The sequence below is a fragment of the Mirounga angustirostris genome, unplaced genomic scaffold (genome assembly GCF_029215605.1).
Source record: "Mirounga angustirostris isolate CCGP_5_RB_7025 unplaced genomic scaffold, mMirAng1.0.hap1 SCAF_11, whole genome shotgun sequence".
Classification (NCBI taxonomy): domain Eukaryota; kingdom Metazoa; phylum Chordata; class Mammalia; order Carnivora; family Phocidae; genus Mirounga; species Mirounga angustirostris.
Genome location: NW_026991719.1, coordinates 44194771 through 44211198, shown reverse-complemented (window position 1 = coordinate 44211198; position 16428 = coordinate 44194771). Strand labels below are relative to the sequence as shown.

General features: G+C 41.0%; 1 protein-coding gene and 1 pseudogene across 1 annotated transcript in view; one reads left to right on the top strand and one right to left on the bottom strand.

The window, feature by feature from the left end:
• LOC123841770 (EZH inhibitory protein-like) overlaps window positions 1-14040 on the bottom strand; it is a 25915-nt gene extending 11875 nt beyond the window's left edge. The window contains exons 1-2 of the mRNA XM_064573580.1: window positions 13892-14040; window positions 7843-7936 (exon numbers count right to left, since the gene is read on the bottom strand). The gene's annotated coding sequence lies outside the window, so the exon portion shown is untranslated. The remainder of the gene's footprint in view (window positions 1-7842; window positions 7937-13891) is intronic.
• Window positions 7384-16428, top strand: part of LOC123840838 (prohibitin-2-like) — a 22618-nt pseudogene continuing 13573 nt past the window's right edge.

The window sequence follows — 16428 nt, the reverse complement described above, 5'->3', positions numbered from 1 at the left end:
CCTGAACACGCTCTCTCGTGCCTCAAATCTCTCTTTCGGAAGGGGGCCTAGGCCCTTGCAAGTGTTCCCCTGATTAGGTCTGGCCCACCCCGAACAATCTCCCTAGCTTAAGGTCAACTGCTCTGTGGCCTTAATTACATCTGCAAAATCCTTTTTGCTATATAATTTCACATCATCATGGGAGTGCTATCTCATCATGTCCACAGGGTCCATCCACACCCAATGGGAGGAGATTGTGCAAAGACAAGGGTCACTGGGCATCATCATGGAATTCTGGCTACCACACAATCCATGTATATAATCAAACAGAAGTGCAAACATGTTCTCCAAAACACATGAATAAAAACGTTCACGGCATCATTATCGATGATAGTCAGGAACTGGAAACAATCCGAACATCTATCAACAGCTGAGTGAATACAGTGTGGTATACTCATAGTAGAGAATACCATACAGACATGAAACAGGCAAATACCCCTGCGTGCAACAACATGGGCAGGTCTCAATATCAGAACATTGAGCAAAAGGCAGCAGGCATAAAAAGGCGCATGACTGATAATTCTATTTGTAGAGAGTTTAAAAACAGCCCCAAAAACCCTTAGGGTGACATAGGTCAGAAGAGTGGTTAACTGTCAGGTGTAATCATTAGAGAAGGACACAGTTTAGGCTTCTGGGGCACCAGTAATGTCGTATATCTTGATCTCGGTGGTGGTTACACGCATGTGTTCACTTTGTGAAATGTCATCAAATTGCTGTCATTTATGACTGGTGTTCTCTCCTCTTTGTATGTTATACTTCAATAAAAAGGAAATCTACCAAAAATAGCGGGGAAAAACACATATAAAATGCAAAGTGGGGTGCCTGGGTGGCTCAGTCGTTAAGCGTCTGCCTTTGGCTCAGGTCATGATCCCGGGGTCCTGGGATTGAGCCCCGCGTCGGGCTCCCTGCTCAGCGGGAAGCCTGCTTCTCCCTCTCCCACTCCCCCTGCTTGTGTTCCCTCTCTCGCTGTGTCTCTCTCTCTCTCTGTGTGTCAAATAAATAAATAAAATCTTTTAAAAAAAAAATGCAAAGTATCTGGGCGCCCGGGTGGCTCAGTCGGTTAAGCGTCTGTCTGCCTTGGGCTCAGGTCATGATCCCAGGGTCCTGGGATCCAGTCCCACATCGGGCTCCCTGCTCCATGGGGAGCCTGCTTCTCCCTCTCCCACTCCCCCTGCTTGTGTTCCTTCTCTCTCTCTGGCAAGTAAATAAATAAAATCCTTTTTTTAAAGAATGCAAAAAGAACTGACAGAAACACACTTCAGAATCAAAATCCCTTACTGTAAGTCTGAAATCTCAAAGGCTATGAAAACCAGCGTTATTTTTCCTGTCTCATATGCACGTAAAACATGACCCGAACTGACAGGAGGCTGTTTTTAGTCTTTATTTATCCTTCTCAGCATGAATATTTGTGTTTCTCTGTGGAAATGTTGTTCTATTAGATTCAGCAGTGCTATTCCAGACCATGCTTATGGCTCTTATGGAAAGTATGGTATATGAATTCTGCAACATCTGGTCCCAAGGGTTTCAGATAAGGGATTGTGGATGGGTAGTAGTAAAGGGTTTTAATGCAATTTTTTCAGCTGAAGGCAAGAACTAAGAAGGACCACAGACTGTTTGTCAGACATGGACTGAATTTCTTGAATTTCTTCCCCAGCATTTCAAATGATATGTTTTCTCCTCCTTGGCCCTATTGATAAAATGGATTATTAAAATACTAAAATATTTCTCAGTATTACAATATCCTCTCCTAACATGAAAAACTACCAGGATGTGGTAGATTTTCTATATATCGTTAAACACTACAGACTCCAAATTGATGGATAAAACATTAAACCTATGCTCCTAAGTGGGATAGATCCATATTTCTGTGTGTGAGGGCACATGTGGGAGTGTGCACATGGGCTTCTGCATTGTGCGTGCATGTGGACCTGTGGGCTTGTGTCCACGTACCGTCTTTTCCGGGTCTGGGAATCAGGGTTTAGGCTATCTTTATTAAATAAACTTGGAAGATTTCCATCTTGGTTTCTAGCTTCTAAATCAATTTAATAAGGCTTAGGAATTTGTGATTTCTGAAAAGAACTGGATGATGGTATTCATCTCTCCTTGTACTTGTCTCAGTAAGTTTGGTTCCCAAACCCAGTTGAAAAAAAATAACACCATTTTCTGATAAAGCTGCGACTCTTCAAAAATGTACATTCCAGGATAGGCAGAGAAGTATTCCAGACAGGACATCGGTGCTGATATCAGATAGACTTGGGACACTGTCCAAGACCTTACTTGTGCATGACTTTTCAGCAAGTTACTTCATCTCTTTTAGCCTTAGTTTCTTCACTCGTGAAATGGGATTCTAGTCCCCTCTCTTTCATTGCTTCCCCAAGACTTAGGACAGGGCAATTTTCACATTATTACCCTAGCCAAGTAGGGTGCAAACCTGCCACGATCATAAGTAGTACATCCATATTAGTGACAGCTGACATCCACAAACAAATAGCTAACGAACGGTGACGGCTGACATCCACAACCGAGAGAGACTGTTTCAGGAGTTGTATGTATTTGGGGGTGTTTATTCAAGCTCCTTGAAATCATGCTTACAATTGCTTTGTATTCTTCTACGTAAGATCTCTGCAGACTATTTCTACATAAAATGCATCACCTATTTCTTAATTTTCTCAAAACACACACACACACACACACACGTGTGTGTGTGCGTGGGGGGAGAGATTTTAAAGGTTAAATAATACTAGCATTGAATGAAAGTAGGAATCACTTGATTCTAAATCCAACCCCTCCACACACCCCCCCCCCACACACACACTATGCCCCATCACTCTTCCCACCACAAACACCACACTCTTCCTACTGGCTCGCTCAGACAAATACTTTCAACTTGCATCTGCTTCTCTTGGTACTTAACCATGATATTTGCAAATCATAGGTTTATAATGACTATGCTGGGTTTCAAAATTGGGCACAAATGAGACTTCTGGTTTCAGCTCCAACATATAAAACAGGGTAGAAATCAGCAATCCCTCCTTAAAACAAGAAAACACTGCAAAAGCTGAAGCAACCTATTTTTTTTTTTTTGACTCATCAGAGTACTGAGGTGGCAGGGCAAACCACCACATAAAATCTCGAGAGAGTGTTGAATTCAAACCGTCGAAACTGAGATCTGCTTTCCTGGGTCAGAATCCTCTGTAGTCATAAACTGGTAAGAGCACTCAAATGGTAAATAAGTTGAATTGCTTGAAGCTGAGTCTGGACTAACAGGAGAGTGAGAATCTGCTTCCCCTACCACATCTCCACCCTGCCCCCCCTTCCATCCCCTGAAGTCTTAGGGGGCAGCCACATGTTCATGGTCTTTCACTCCAGGAAATGGATTTTCATGGTGAAGTTCTGAGAAAGGTGCCTTAGTTCTTGTGGCTGGGAGAGAGGAAGAGTAATCATTGTCAAAATAACCCCTAGAGCCTTCCCCATGACAGAGGGCTACTCTCCAGGGAAAACAATTGGCTAGAGCTTTACCCTAGGTGGAGGAAGGGTATTCCTCCCACACAGGCCCCCTCTAGACTTCCTGTCCCACCTGAGGGAAACGGGGTAGGCAATAGGGATCAAGCCTTCCAGGAACTAATTTGAGAATACTGCAGCCAGGGAAAGATAGAGGGCATGGGAGAAGGCAACGCCACTGGAGATACACCTGTGAAGGCTGCAGCCCAGAGACACGGCCCCCACTAAAAGACAAGAGATTTAACCATGAAGCTACAGAATTACCTCCCTCTCCCCACACCTTACCACATCAATGGGGCTCCAGAGAAATAACTGTGGATTATAGCTGAAAGCACTGCAAAACCGCAGATTCCCTGTGAACAGGAGTGATTTGGGAAGCTCAAATTCAAGAGAGGGCACCAAAATAAGGACACTCGAAGAACTGGAAGCTTCTGGCACTTACAGCTACAGCAAACATAACAAGCCAGATTAATATAAATATTCACACTAAATGCCTAGTTACCTCAGGTCCTATTACCCAGACAAACATGTCTGGCTTTCAACAAAAAAATTACAAAGCAGGACGAAAATTAAGAGAATGAAGAGACAAAGCAAGCATCAGAGCCAGCCTCTGATATGACACGCATTTTGGAATTGTCAAATAGGGGATTTAAAAGAACTATGATTAATTTGTTAAGGGCTCTAATGGAAAAATAGGCAACATGCAAAAGCTGACGGGTAATGTAAGCAGAGAGATGGAAATTCTGAGTGAGAATTAAAAGGAAATACTAGAAAATTAAAACACAGTAACAGAAAGGAGGGTTTGTCAATAGACTCAGCACAATGGAGGAAAGAATTGGTGAGCTTGAAGATAAGTCATAGGTCAATAAAACTTTCCAAACAGAAATGCTAGGAAATAATAACAGAAAAAGAAAAAAAAAAAAACCCATAACTGAACATCCTGTCATGTGAAATTGGAAAACGTTTCACATATTAATCCAAACTCCAAAAAAGGAAAGAAGTAGAGATAACAGAGAAGAAGGAAAACTGGAAGCCATAAGGGCCAAGAACTGCCAAAATAAGTGACAGACACCGAACCATAGATTCAGGAATCTCAGTGAATACCAAGCAGCATATACACTAAGTACACACACACACACACACACACACACACACACACACAAACCCCTGGACTTGTTATATTCAAACTGTATAAAATTAAAAACAAAGAGAAAATCATCTTACCTATCGAGGAATGTGAATAAGAATTACAGCTGACTTCTCATCACGACCCATGCAAAGAAGGAGTAGAGTGAAATGAAATATTTAAGGTGTTGTTTGAAAAGGAAAACCATCTACCTAGAAATCTATTTCCAGTAAAATATGAACAAAAAGTAAAGATTTTCTCAAAGAAAAGTTGAGCAAATTCATCTCCAGGAAATCTGCCTCGCAAGAAATGTTAAGAGACGTCCTTCAGGCAGAAGGAAAATAATATGGGTCGGAAACGTGGGTCTACCTAACGAAAGGAAGAGACTCGTGAAGTAAAATGGAGGTAAAATAACGTCTTTTATGTTTCTTATTCTTGTGTCATCTGAAAGATGACTCTTCTCTAAAACAGGATAGCACAATGTACTGCGTCATCATAGCACACAGATAGATGAAAGGGAAGACAGAAGTATCCCAAGCAATGGGAGGGAGGAATTAGGAATACTCTGTGATAAGGCACCTGCAGCACTACACGTGAAGCCGTATAGTGTTACTGGAAGGTGGACTTGGCTTAGTAAAAGTGTATATTGTAAACTCTAGGGCAACCACTGGAAACAGTTTGAGAAGCAGTATAAGCAATAAGCTAAAAGAGGGGAAAACAGGTGCAAATATCGATCCAATTGTATCAATAATCACTTTAAATGAGAATGGCCTAAGTACACCCGCTAAAGAGAGATTTTTCTGAGCGGACACAAGAAAGATCCAAGTATACCAAGTATAAGTTGCCTACAGGAACCTCACGCTCAACACAAAGGTGCAGATAGCTTAAAAGTAAAGGGACAGGAAAAGGTTTACCATGCTAACACCAAGCCAAAGCAAGGTGCAGGAGCTCCATTAATTTCAGATAAAGCAGACTTCGGAACAAGGAAAATTGCCAAGTATAAAGAGGGGCATCACATAATGATTAAGGAGTCAATTCTCCAAGAGGACATAACAATCCTAACTGTGTAAGCCCCTAATAACAATGTTAAACGGTGTCAAAATACATGAGGCAAAACCTGATAAAAGGTCAAGGAGAAATACATACATCCCTGATGGTAGTGAGAGATTTCAACACCTTCTGTCACTAATTGGTAAATCAAGCAGGCGGACAAGCAGATACTGAAAAGATACAGATAACCTGAACAGCATTATCCATCAACTCAATCTCCTTGACCTGTATAGAACACTCCACCACTCAACAACAGCGGAATCCATAGCCCCTCAAGCTCACGGGGAACACTGACAAAGATAGACAATATGTGGGGACAGAAAACACACCCCTACAAATATAAAGGAATAGGACTCACACAAAGTAGGTTCTCACACCAACTCACACAAAGTAGGTTCTCACACCACAGTGGAATCAAGCTAGAAATCAACAACAGAAAAGTAGATGGAGGGGCGCCTGGGTGGCTCAGTTAGTTAAGCATCTGCCTTCGGCTCAGGTCATGATCCCGGGGTCCTGGATCCAGCCCTGCGTCAGGCTCCCTGCTCAGCGGGGAGCCTGCTTCTCCCTCTCCCTCTGCCTGCTGCTCTGCCTACTTGTGCTCTCTCTCTAGCTCTCAGTCAGATAAACAAATAAAATCTTCAAAAAAAAAAAAAGTAGATGGATAAGCTGCCTATGTTTGGAAATGGAAGAAAACATGTCTAATCGACACATGGACGAAAGAAGGAGGCTCCAGAAACACTTAAAGACATTTTGAACTAAATTAAAATGAAAATAAAACTTATTAAAATTATTGTGAAACAGCAATACTTCAGAGGGAGATGAAATTTAGAGCATACATTCACATACTGGAGAAGAACAATCTAAAATCAATAACCTTAAGAAAGTAGGAAAAGAGACCTATTTAAGCCTAAAGTAAACAGAAGGAAATCCATCATAAAAATCAGAGCAGAATACAATGAAATCGAAAGCAGGAAAAATGTAGCAAAGATCAATGACACTAAAAGCTGGTTCTTTGCAAAGGCCAATAAAAGAGGCAAACCTCTTTCTGGCCAAGAAAAAAAAGAGAAGACACAACTTACCAATATCTGAGTGGAAAGAATGGGACATCACTACTGATCTCGTGGGCACTAAAAGGATAATACAGTAATGCCATCGGCAATCCTATGCCTGCAAATTTGATCCATTAGAGGAAATGGCCAGATTCCTTGAAAGACGTTAACCACCAAATCTCATGCAGAAAAATAGATAACCTGAACAGTTATATACTTATGCCCTAGGCCCAGACTCTTTCCTTGGTGAATTCCAAACAAATATTTAAAGAAAAAAAAAAAATGATTCCCACTTGCCACCATCTCTTCCAGAAAATAGAAGCAGGGCAACACTTCTTAACTCATTCTCTGAGGTCTGCATTTCCCCTAATAGCAAGACAGACAAAGACATTGCAAGAAAGGAAAACCACACACCATGATCTCTCATGAACACTGTCATAAAATTCCTCAACAACATATCAGCAAATTGAATCCAACCATGCATAGAAAGAACTGTATACCACGACCAAACGGGATATCTTTCAGGCACACAAGACCAGTTCAACATTTGAAAATCAACGGATATACTTCACCTCATCAACAGGCTAAAGAACAAAAATCATATGGTCATATCTAGCGATGCAGACAGCACTTGATAATTCAACAGGCTTCATGTTTAAAACTCTCAGCAAACCAGGAATAGAGGGGAACATTCCCAACCTGATGAAAAAGATCTATGAAAAACCTACAGGTAACGTCATGCTGAAGGAAGACAGTCAGACGCTCCCCACCCCCCAGACATGTCTGCTGTCATCACTCCTATTCAACATGTAATGGAATCCCAGCTTGTTACGTAAGAAAGGAAAGAGGAATTAAAAGGTGTGCAGATTGGAAATGTTGAAATACAACGATTTTTATTTGCAGAGGACACGATTTTTTATGTAGAGAACACCAAAGAATCTACAAAACACTGCTGCATTAATAAGGGAGTTTAGTACGGCCCCCACAATAGAAGGTACAATACACACATGGCAATTGCTTACCTATCTATACATGAATACTGAACAATCAGAATTTGATACATTTTTTTTAAATTACCTTTTTAAAAAAAGTGATTAACTCTCTTCAGGTCTTCAACCACGTCCATTTCTGAGTCTTCTCTCACAGTTACTGTTTGTTTGTTTGTTTGTTTCTAGTTCCAGTGTAGTTAAAAAAACAGTTTTATATTAGTTTCAGGTGTACAAGATAGTGATTCAACAATTCCATATATTACTCAGTGCTCATCAAAATAAGTGTACTCTTAATCCCCTTCACCTATTTCACCTGACCTCCCTTCTTCTGGTAACCATCTGCTTATTCTCTATAGTTAAGAGTCTGTTTCTTGGTTTGTCTCTTTTGTTTTCCGCTCACTTTTGTTTCTTAGATGCCACATATGAGTGAAATCACATGGTGCTTGTCTCTCTCTGACTGTCTTATTTTGCTTAGCCTTATACTCTCTAGATCCATCCATGTCGTTGCAAATGGCAAGACTTCATGCTTTTATATGGCTGAATAATATTCCTGTGTGTGTGTGTCTGTGTGTGTGTGTGTGCGTGTACCACATCTTTATCCATTCATCTACTGAAGAACATTTGGGCTGAATAATATTGCATTGTGTGTGTATGCATATTTGTGTGTGTGTGTGTGTGTGTGTGTATACAGGGATTCTACTTCTGCTGTTCTGTATAAAACACACAGACACACACACACACACACACACATCTTTATCCATTCATCTATCGGTGAACATTTGGGCTGCTTCCATAATTTGGCTATGGTAAACAGTGCTGCAATAAACATAGGGGTACATATATCCCTTCGACCTAGTGTTTTTGTATTCTTTGGGTAAATATCAGTAGTGCTATTACTGGATCATATGACAGTTCTATTTTTAATTTTTTGAGGACCCTCCATACTGTCCTTCCACAGTGGCTGCACCAGTTTGCATTCCCACCAACAGTGCACGAGGGTTCCTCTTCCTCAAAGTCCTCGCCGACAATTGTTGTTTATGTTTTGGGCTTTAGCCATTCTGACAGGTATGAGGTGATAGCTCATTTTGGTTTTGATTTGCACTTCCCTGATGATGAGTGATGTTGTGCATCTTTTCATGTGTCAGTTGGTCATCTGTATGTCTTCTTTGAAGAGATGTGTGTTCATGTCTACTGCACAGTTTTTAATTGGATAAAGGGTTAGTGTCCAACTAACATCCCCCACCCCCAAACCACCTTTTACAATAGCAACCCTATATATGAAGTACTTAGGTATAAATACAACAAATATATACAGGATCTGTTTGTGGAAAACCACAAACAATGATGTAGAAATCAAAGAAAATCTAGCTAAAAAGAGAGATATTTCATATACATGGACTGGAAAACTCGCACTTGTAAAAATTTCAATTCTTCCCAGACTTATCTATAGAAACAACAGAATACCCATCAAAATTGCAGCAAGCTCTGTGACGATACCGACATATTGATCTGAAACTTATATTGAACACCAAAGGCTCTAGAATAGATAATTCTGAAAAACTCTGAAAAAGAAGAATTCACAATTCTGAAAAAGAAGAACAAAGGTCCAGGGCTCATATTATCTGATTTCAAGACTTATTATAAAGCTGTAGTAATTAAGACAGTGTGGTACTGGCAAAGAACAGACACAGAGTTCAGTGCACAGAACAGCAAACCTGTAACAGACCTGCACAAATATGACTCAGTTGAACGGGACAAAGATACAAGCACAATTTGATGGAGAAAGAATAGCCTTTTCAATAAATGGTGCTGGAAAAAATTGGAATCCAAGGACAAAAAAAGTGTAACCGAGCCGCAGACCTGACACTTCTGCACAAATTAACTCAAAATGGAACAAGGGTCTATATTTAAAATTCAAAATATAAAGCATCTGGGAGGAAACGTAGGAGAAAATCAACATGACTTTGTGTTTGCTGCTGAGCTTTTAAACAGAACACCGGAAGTAGCATCCATGAAAAAGAAAAAAAAAGAAAGCTGAGTTGGACTTTATTAAAAATAAAAAACTTGCACTCTGCAAGAGAGGCTGTTAAGAAATGAAAGGCAAACCAGAGACTGGAAGAAAAATATTTACTAAAACTCATGTCTGATAAAGGGAATTGTATCCAACATCTCCAAAGGCTAGCGAAACAAAAGCAAAAAATGAACTCTTGGGACTTCATCAAGGCAAAAAGCTTCGGCACAGCAAAGGAAACAGTCAACAAAACAAAGAGGCAACCCACAGAATGGGAGAGGATATTTGCAAATGACACTACAGATAAAGGGCTGGTATCCAAGATCTATAAAGAACTTCTCAAACTCAACACCCAAAAGACAAATAATCAAGCAAAAAATGGGGAGAAGACATGAACAGACACTTCTCCAAAGAAGACATACAAATGGCTATCAGACACATGAAAAAGTGTTCATCACCATTAGCCATCAGGAAAATTCAAATCGAAACCACACTGAGATTCCACCTTCCACAAGTTAGAATGGCAAAAATGGACAAGGCAAGAAACAACAAATGTTGGAGAGGCTGTGGAGAAAGGGGAGCCCTATTACACTGTTGGTGGGAATGCAAGTTGGTACGGCCACTTTGGAAAACAGTGTGGAGGTGCCTCAAAAACTTAAAAATAGAGCTACCCTATGACCCAGCAATTGCACTCCTGGGTATTTACCCCAAAGACACAGATGTAATGAAAAGAAGGGCCATCTGCACCCCAATGTTCATAGCAGCAATGTCCGCAATAGCCGAACTGTGGAAAGAGCCGAGATGCCCTTCAACAGACGAATGGATAAAGAAGATGTGGTCCATATATACGATGGAATATTACTCAGCCATCAGAAAGGATGAATACCCAACTTTTACATCAACATGGATGGGACTGGAGGAGATTATGCTAAGTGAAGTAAGTCAAGCAGAGAAAGGCGATTATCATATGGTTTCACTTATTTGGGGAACATAAGGAATAGCATGGAGGACATTAGGAGAAGGAAGGGGAAAACGAAGGGGGGGGAATTCGGAGGGGGAGACGAACCATGACGGACTATGGACTCTGAGAAACAAACTGAGGGTTCTAGAGGGGAGGGGGTTGGGGGGTGGGTTAGCCCGGTGATGGGTATTAAGGAGGGCACGTACAGCATGGAGCACTGGGTGTTATACGCAAACAATGAGTCGTGGATCACTACATCAAAAACTAATGATGGATTGTATGGTGACTAACATAACCGAATAAGATAAAATAAAATATTTAAAAAAAGAACTGATACAACTCAACTAATAAACAAATAACTCAATTACAAATGGGCAAAAGATCTGAACAGACACCTCACCAATTAAAATATCCAAATGGCAAGTGAGCATATGAAAAGATGATCAAGATCATTTGGGACACGGGAAATGCAAATTAAAGTAATAATGAGGTAACACTACACATTACTCAGATGGCTAATACCCGGAAAACTGACAAAACCAACTGCTGGTGAGCATGCAGAACAAGAGGAGCATTCGTTCATTTACGGTTGGAGCTCTAAATCGCACAGCAACTTAAGAAGACAGTTTGATAGGTTCTTACCAAAGTCAAACAGAGTCTTACAGTAATAGGAGCCAATAATCATACTATTAAGTATTTGCCCAACTGACTTAAAAACTTATCTCCTGTCAAATAAAAATCAGCTTCCAGAACTAATCCAGAATTAGTAAGAACACTCTTCAAGGGATCGTGGTAAGGAAAAGGGGTGGGGAGAGGCACTCTTATAACAGAGAGAACACTCTGACCATAAGATCAGCAAGCGTCCCAGGAGTTAGGCCAAAAGGCTCTTTCCTTTCTAGAGAGGACACAGAGAACCCAGGGTGGAGAGATGGAACGAAAGGGTGGTGTGAACAGGCAGCGAATGAAGGAATGCTTCACCCTGAAGCCAGCCTACTCTCAGAAGGGCTGTGCCCTGGCTCCGACTGCCGGGGGGTCAAAGTTCAGAAACCCAGGGAAAGGACAGAACCTTAAGCAGAGCCTGATTCACAAGTATTTTGCTCCAGGTGTTCAGTAAACACAAGGAGTTCAGCTGATCATTTATGAGCTGAGGAATGGGAGTTTGGAGGGACCGTGACTGGTTTTGTCACAGCAAACAAGGGGGCACCTGTCAATCTCACCTGAGTCATATGGCGAAGGAAGCCTCCTTGCAGTAAGCACTTTCCTAGAACACAGACTGGGGAGATCTCTTAACCTTCACTGTTTTCCAGGATCACAGGGCGGCAGCAAAGCCCAACATCGTCAGTCTGCCCACAATCCTACACACCAATGTCTATAGCACCTTTATTCATGATTGCAAAACAGGGAGCAACCAAGATGTGCATCAACAGATGAATGAATAAATGATCTTGGTGCCGCGGTAGGCCGGTGAAGGGTATTAATGAGGGTACGTGTTGTAATGAGCACTGGGTGTTATACACAAATAATGAATCATTGAACACTACATCAAAAAAATATGATCTTGGTGCATCCACACGAAGGAATACTATTTGGCAAAAGAAACGAATGATCTTTCAAGGCACTGACAGATATGGATGAATCCTAAATTCCTATTGATAACTGAAAGAAGCCAGTCTCAAGTGGCTACGTGTGTGTGTGTGTGTGTGTGTATTGTCTGTGTGATCCAATTACAAGGAATTGTGGAACAGGCAAAACTAGAGATAGTGAAGTGGTCAGTGCTTGGCAAGAGTTGCGGGAGGGGTACTTGAATAGGTAAAGGAGCTTTGAAACTACTATAGAGGTGTGTTATGGACTGAACCTGTGTGACCCCAGCCTTCAGAAGTCATATGTGAATTCTAACCGCCAGTGTGATGGTATTTGGACGTGGCCATTGACTAGGTTTGGATGCGAGGATGGCCATGATGATGAGAGTAGTACTGTCTTTGTAAGAAAAGGAAATGCCCAAAGCTCTCTCTCACTCTGTCAAGTGAGGACACAACTAGAAGGAGGCCATCTTCAAGCCAGAAAGAGTGTACTCATGCAGAACACTCTGGTGTTCTGGTATCCTGATCTTTGCCTTCTAAGCCCCCAGAACTGTGAGAAATAAATATCTGTTGTTTGAGCCACCGAGTGTATGGTATTTTGTTATAGTAACCTGAGCACACTAAGACTGTGTGATGTTTGATTGGCGTTTACATGACACTATGCAGTTGTCACAATCCATAGAGACTTGGAGCACCCAGGATGAAACTTAATGTATCCAAAATTTTAGAACATCATTAAAGAATTCAGGAATATCAGAACGGAATGCAGAATGTGACAAAAACTTCTGACCGTATTTCAAATGCATGGAAGAAAAAAAAAAAAAACCTCACTGAAGGTTGTGAGGGAAACAGTATTAACCTAAGCAACTTTGGAAATGAAAGAACATGTTAAAAGATGAAATGACAACCTACATCCTTGGAGAAAATATTTTCAAACCACGCATCTTAAAAAGGATTAGTACTGGAATTTACAAAAGCTCTAAACTTGACAACAACAACAGCATCGAAAGAATAAAATACTTACAAATAAACTTAACCAACGAGGTGAAAGTTTTATACACTGAAAACTACAAAAAACTGGGGGGCGCCTGGGTGGCTCAGTCGGATAAGCATCTGCCTTCGGCTCAGGTCGTGGACCCGGGGTCCTGGGGTCCTGGTGTCGAGCCACCCGTCTGGCTCCCTACTCAGTGGGCAGTTTGCTTCTCCCTCTGCCTCTCTCCCCGCCACCCACCCCCCCAACCAGCCCGTGCTCTCTCTCGCTCGCTCGCTCACCCTCTCTCAAATAAATAAAAATCTTAAAAAAAGGAAAACTACAAGAAAATGCTGAAGGAAATTTTAAAAGGACATCAATTAATGGAAAGACATTCAATGTTCATTTATGGGAAGACTTGATACTGTTAAGACGGCAATAGTACCCAAAGTGTCCTATAGATTTAATGCAGTACCTGTCAGAACACCAATGACATTTTTTGCAGATATAGAAAAATCCATCTTACAATTCATATGGACTCTCAAGGGACCCCAAACAGTTTGGAAAAGAATGAACAAAGGTGGAGGATTCACACTTCCTAATTTCAAAACTTACTGCAGGGAGCGCCTGGGTGGCTCAGTCGTTAAGCGTCTGCCTTCGGCTCAGGTCATGATCCCAGGGTCCTGGGATCGAGCCCCACATCGGGCTCCCTGCTCTGCGGGAAGCCTGCTTCTCCCTCTCCCACTCCCCCTGCTTGTGTTCCCTCTCTCGATGTCTCTCTGTCAAAATAAATAAATAAAAACTCTTTAAAAAAAATTAAAAAAAAAAAAACTTACTGCAAAGGTACAGTAATCAAAACAGTGTGGCTCTGGCATAAAGACAGACACACAGACCAATGGAATAGAATAGTCAGAAATAAACCTTTGTGCGTGGGGTCAGTTGATTTTGAGCAAGGGTGCCAAGGCCATTCAATGGGAAAAGGACAGTCTCCTCAACAAATGGTGTTGGAAAACCTGGAAGTCCACATGCAAAAGAATGAAGGTAGGCCATGTGGTATATACGTACAGTGGGACACTCTTCAGCCTTAAAAATGAAGGAACTTCTGCAATATGTGACAATATGCATGAACCCTGAGGATAGTATGCTAAGTGAAATAAGCCAGAGGAAAAAAAGACAAGCACTACATGATTCCACTTCTGAGAGGTATCTAAGATAGTTAAATTCATAAAATCAAATTGGAATGGTAATTAACAGGAGGGACTCAGGGGGAGGGGAAAATAGGCAGTTATTAATTACTGGGCAGTTATTAATCCACAGGCATAAAGTTTCAGTTAAGTAAAATGAATAAACTGTAGAGATCTTCCACACAACATTGCACCTAAAGTCACCAATAACGTACAGTTAAAATTTGTTAAGAGGCTAGATCTCATGTTAAGTGTCCTTATGACAATTAAAGCTTTTGTGTAAAACTTGCACTTCATTAAACAGTCTTACTTGCATTGGCAATAAATGCTGAATAAGCATTTATTCAGCACTACTGTGTTCCAGGCACTGTGGATTTCAAAATCTGGTCCCCTCAAGGAGCTCAGAGAGATGGAAGAGATAGTTGAGTAAACAGATTATTCCAAGAGAACACTGAGAGCATTAGGATGGCAATACAACACTTTGAGTACTAGGAAAGCACAGAGATGGAGCATTTAACCCAGCCAGCTCATCAGGAGGCTTACAGAAGTCTTCTTGAGCAGATGGCTTCTGAACTGTATGGAAAGATAAACAGAAACTAGTACAGTGAAAATCATTTCAAGTATAGGGAAGAACATTTTTTAAAGTGCCCAGAAATGAGAGAAAGTATGATGCTTTCAGACAACTGGGATATTCCGTAGGATTCATGGATCATAGGGCGCAAAGATTGGGAAGGGTAGGGGTTGAAGACAGATAAGGCTGAAATCGTAGGAAGGGAGTATATCCTAGAGGACTTTATATTCATGCTAAGAAGTCTGGGCCATCCTGACAGCAAGGGGAGTCATGGACTATTATGGAGCAAAGGAGTGCTTTTGTCCAGTTCTGTGATGATAAAAAATGATTTAATATTATTTTCTTCCATTTTTAGAAGTTCCCATAATGTGAATTTTGAGGTTGTGGAATGAGAGAATTTGGGATATCATACTTTGTTCTACTTGAACATCTGCTATGTTGCCATGCATTATATAAGAAATTTTTCATGTACAGGACCTTATCTAATCTTCCCGATGTTGACAAGGTGTTGTTATTCCTGTTTGACAGATCAGGAAACTGATGTTCAGAGGGGTCAGCAGATGTATCCACAGTTTTAGAGGTGGAAAGTGAAAGGTACGTGATGGAGGCCATCATTCCAGGTGATGTGCTCAGTCTTTCCTTCAACCTTTGCCTCTGCTATCTTCTAGTTCGCCACAACTCTTGTATTCACAAGAGGGGCAATCTGGTGGGAAGCCATAGGAAATAAGGTTGAGGGATACTTTGGTATAAGATAATAGCACTGACACCAATTCAGAAAATAGTGGCTACAAAGAAATAAAAGGTATTCAAATTGGCAAAGAAGAAGTCAAACACTCTCTTTTCGCAGATGACATGATAGATACTTTATGTGGAAACCCAAAAGACTCTACCCCCGAATTACTAGAACTCAAACAGCAATTCAGTAATGTGGCAGGATACAAAATCAATGCACAGAAATCAGTTGCTTTCTTATACACTTACAACGCAACTGTAGAAAGAGAAATTAGAGAAACGATTCCATTTACAATAGCACCAAAAACCATAAGATACCTTGGAATAAACCTAACCAAAGACGTAAAGGATCTATTCTCTAGGAACTACAGAACACTCATGAAAGAAATGGAAGAAGACACAAAAAGATGGAAAAACATTCCATGCTCATGGATCGGAAGAATGAACATTGTTAAAATGTCTATGCTACCCAGAGCAATCTATACCTTCAACGCCATCCCGCTCAAAATTCCAATGACATTTTTCAAAGTGCTGGAACAAACAATCCTGAAATTTGTATGGAGTCAGAAAAGACCCCGAATCGCCAGGGAAATACTGAAAAAGAAAAACAAAGTTGGGGGCATCACGTTGCCCGATTTCAAGCTGTATTACAAAGCTGTGATCAC